The following is a 4,212-nucleotide window of genomic DNA, read 5'->3' on the forward strand; positions in this document are numbered from 1 at the left end:
GGCCTGGTGTAGCGGTAGAGCCTACCGTCTGTAACCGGAAGGTCCCGGGTTCGAGCCTCAGCCTCTGCACATTTGTGTGGGTAAGGCTTGGGGCTTAAAGACAACCCTTCTCCAGACCCCGCACAGTGCGGGAAGCCTACGGCACTGGGTACGCCTGTCTAAAATGTTAGAAATTGGAAGTGATCAGTGATCTTTTTTCCTTTAAATGTTAGAAATTGGAAGTGATCAGTGATCTTTTTTCCTTTCTCCCCATTGCTCTGGTGCTGCTGGAATTTCTTGATGCAGGTAACTTCGATTTACATGCTAGCCTCTCTTCCTTCTGTGGTATTTTTAGCTAACTCATTTGCTAACTTTGAATCTTTGCATTCTTGCAGTGGCATATTCGCTGGAAAGGTCATGTTGTTCTCCATTGAGATTGGACATCTTTGACGGGCGGCGGTGCACTAAGTCATGTTGTCTGCTTACTCCAGGGGCTTGAATGAGTCTTCAGCTATTTAAGCAAGGTTCAATCTGAAAGGCATTGTAGTTAGGCACGAGGTTTGTGCACCCAGGTAAGTCTGTTCCCATGCCTAAATAAGTCAACTGCATCTTGAGTTCACTGCATCACACGATTCAAGGATCCATCTGTGGTGGAGAAACTCAACTTTAGTTGCCCAAGTCTTAAAATCTTGAGTTTTGTCCTGCTGCTCACTTGGTCTGTTTGAAATATTGATTGATGCTCTTAAGATCCTGTAAGCCTAGGAAAGATTTGTCAAGTAGTGCATTCGATGTGTTGAATTGATCAGAGTGTGAGGCATTACAGTATACCTGATAACCTCTGCTTACCCTTTATTAATTAGTGGCACTGGCGTTTGCTTATCCAAAGTAGTTTCAGAATTCAGACTCACTTCAGTACAGGTTCACAACAGATTTTCCTTAGATATAAAATACAGGTATATAACTAGCCAACTTGAAAATGGTGAAGTAGGTGCATTTTTTTCCTTCTCATCACACATGGTGAAGTAAACATTTGTTTTTTCACCTCATCTTTTCATTACCTTGCAAGCAGCAACAGATCTTATTTTGTCATTTACTACCTAATTTAGTCTATAGCAGAGCCAACTTGGAACAACTTTAAACTTTATATACAGACCATTTGTTTAAAGTTGGCAATGAGTCGAAGTAATGCTAAGTAGACAACAACAACCAGCATTTGCATTAGACTGCAAATGAGTTTTGTTTTCTTATTCTCACTTGGTATGTGCAGCTCAAGGTATTGGAACGTGAATTTTCCTATAGGACAATGGTGCCTAGGATTTATAACTCGAGGTAAGCATGAACAAGACAACCACAGCTGAAAAGAACAACAATACAAAATAGTCTATATGGATCCTGTTTTGTTTCAGAATTTCACAAACACATGTTGCCTATATGAAACATGGTGATGCTTAGATTCTATACATGCTCACATAGAAATGATCAGGTCATTTTCATTATAAACTGCGATTTTCTATCTCTTCTTCATTATAGAAATGCAAATCCTACCAAGAATGTCTTCTTTTTGCGGTTACTGTAGCAAAGCAAGCAAACTTACGATACTGGCTTATTTTTTTGAAAACATAATCCTAACTCTCCAACATGAATAAAAGAAAATTTCTTACATATTATTCAATAGATACCTTCCTGTTTTCCAATTACCATCTATCATGAACTTCATCACATATAATGCCTCAAATTCTCAAATGAACGGAAAACTCTGTTCACATGTTATGAATGGTAGAAATGACGCCTCTCTCTCTCTCTCTCTCTCTCTCTCTCTCTCTCTCTCTCTCTCTCTCTCTCTCTCTCTCTCTCTCTCATACGTGTATTTTGCCTTTTTTTCATTTTTAGTGCCTGAACACTATTGGTACTATTTTGGATTTCAGTGAGAAATAGATTATACATTCTATGGGTTTTATGATTTCACTGATGAATTATGACAATGTTCCTGAGGAACTGCAGAACATGGAATGACAACCGCTGAGGAGCCAAGGAGCTCTGCTAAGATATGTACTTCCAGTTCTGAATGAGTAAGCTACAATTTACTCATAATTGCAGATTTCAATTGTAATACATAACCCTTCCTGTAATTCATCTTTTTTTGTACTGAATTATGCTTAGAACTTAGAAATAGAATCAGACTTCTGAAATTAGACTCTTTGTTACAGCCAGACATTAGTTACGTAGAAAATCAAAATTTTATTCCCTTTTCTGCTAGATTCAACTCCAAATTTATGATAGGATGAGCATTCCCATTCGAATCTGTCAGCAACATTTTGCAGACGTCGAGATAAAAATACAATTCCTTCACTACGTTAAATTTTTGTTGACAACTTAACATTCTATAGCCCAACATTCAGCTATTTAATTGTTGCCATATCTAATTGTTGAAAACGGATAGATTTTAATTTTTCTATATTTAATTATTTGAAATGATACTAGAAATGTGGAACCTGGCCATGCAACTCTACAGCTTTTTGCACGCTATACATATGGATTTGCAAGAGACTGTTGACTGCCTAGTAGAGATTACACATATTTGACAAGATGTTTAAACAGATGAACTCTTTTTACTTTTGAGTATCGTTGCAAACAATATCATTGAGCACCACAAATCTGTGGACGCTGCCTGCCCCAGGAAGCTTTGCCAGGACTACAAGCAAACAAGCCCTATAAACCTAAAGACTGCCTCTTAGTTAATGACGTTGTCAAGTACTTCTCCCTATGCTTATATTGTAAATTACCTATGCCTGTTCGACTCAACTACCGTCGAAGGTCGAACTTAGTATTATTGTAAATTATAAATGGCAGTTCGTACTCATCAACCATCGAACTTAGTAGTCCACTCTATACTTATCCAATATACTTTCATCAATTGTCTATTCCTTATCTGTCCTACTAGGCCCTACACAACACATCAACAGGCAACCGTGCAACCATACGCACGGTTGATGAAAGTATATAGTAGCGCCCAGAACAATTTCACCGTATAGTGATGTTGCTCTTCATTATAATTCCAGTATGGTTCATTACATTTCACGTATGCAGTATGCTCCAGAGGGGTCAAATGTTTTAGCTATAGTTTGCTCGGGTATTACTCGCGCTCCTGTCGCTCGATTTTTGCCACCGTCCCATATCTGAGCTGTTTTGCCTCACGCTCGTCTGATCTGCCTTGTTGATGATTTTTGTTTTTGCCGGCAGGCTGTTTGTGTTAGGTTGATCTCTTCATCGATAGGCCCAACGGCCTATTGGGCTCTTGATCTGCGCCCTGATCGGGGGCGCCCAACCCAACACATGGTTGGTGGGCCCTCGTTGCGCTGCGCTATAAAGAGAGGTGGGGCCGGCGGCACACAGCACGAGATTCGCCGTGCGCTGCCAAACCCACTGAAAAACCCTAGCCCGATCTGATTGTGCGCAGAAGCAACGGCCGTCGTCCTCGACTCCACTGGCGTCTCCACCGCCGCCGCCGCCATCGTCCTCGACTCGTCGCCGTTGGCGCCGTCGTCCACGACAACGCCGGCGCGACCGTGAAGCTACTGCGTCACTCGCCGCTGCCCTAGAGCAGATCTTCATTAGCGAACCAGAGATGGCCGCCGGATCGAGTTCAAGCGCTGGTGGTGATGGTATCTCCCTCTCTCCCTCTGTGTATTCTTCCATCCCTTTTGTTCTAGATATAGGAACCCTCTCTTGTACTCATGTAAAGAAAAGGATGAAAGTATACCGCTTGATCTGTGCACTGTGTGATCCTAGAGTTCTAACAGTTTGTGGGCCCAATTTGTCAGCGCTTTTATTTAACTTTTTGGGAAGCGCGCCCATTTTTTATCACATAGGTTGGGTTTCTTCAGATCAGGCACTTTTCGCTTTCCCCATTTCGTCTTCTCGTCGGCTCCATCGAGGCGATTCTTCCGAATCCACCTGGTGAGGCGTCGATTCCCCTCTTGCTTTTTGGTTCTGCTTGTTTGATTTTCATGTTGCCTGCTTGTGTTGTGCTTTTGGCTGGGGATCAGAGTTGTTTGGAGGGGTGTGGGTGGTGAGTGGGGGTTGTTTGTGCCACTGATTTTGTTGATATTTCTGAGGATTTCTTCAGCATTTTTCTAATCTCTGCGTTGTTCCCCATTCATCATCTGCTCTGGTTGCGTTGATTCCGCCCTGTGTTTCCATATGCTGTTTTAGGTTGATTCAGCTTGAACCCGC

At 41.9% G+C, this 4,212-nt stretch overlaps 1 long non-coding RNA gene across 1 annotated transcript; it reads left to right on the plus strand.

Annotated features, from left to right (window-relative positions):
- The first annotated feature begins 203 nt into the window (after nucleotides 1-203).
- On the plus strand, nucleotides 204-1,778 carry LOC120657037. The gene is made up of 3 exons (XR_005668069.1): nucleotides 204-285; nucleotides 375-551; nucleotides 1,247-1,778. It is a non-coding gene; the product is annotated as an uncharacterized LOC120657037 (long non-coding RNA).
- Nucleotides 1,779-4,212: the final 2,434 nt, after the last annotated feature.

Source organism: Panicum virgatum, chromosome 1K (assembly GCF_016808335.1).
Source record: "Panicum virgatum strain AP13 chromosome 1K, P.virgatum_v5, whole genome shotgun sequence".
In the NCBI taxonomy this organism is placed as follows: Eukaryota; Viridiplantae; Streptophyta; class Magnoliopsida; order Poales; family Poaceae; genus Panicum; species Panicum virgatum.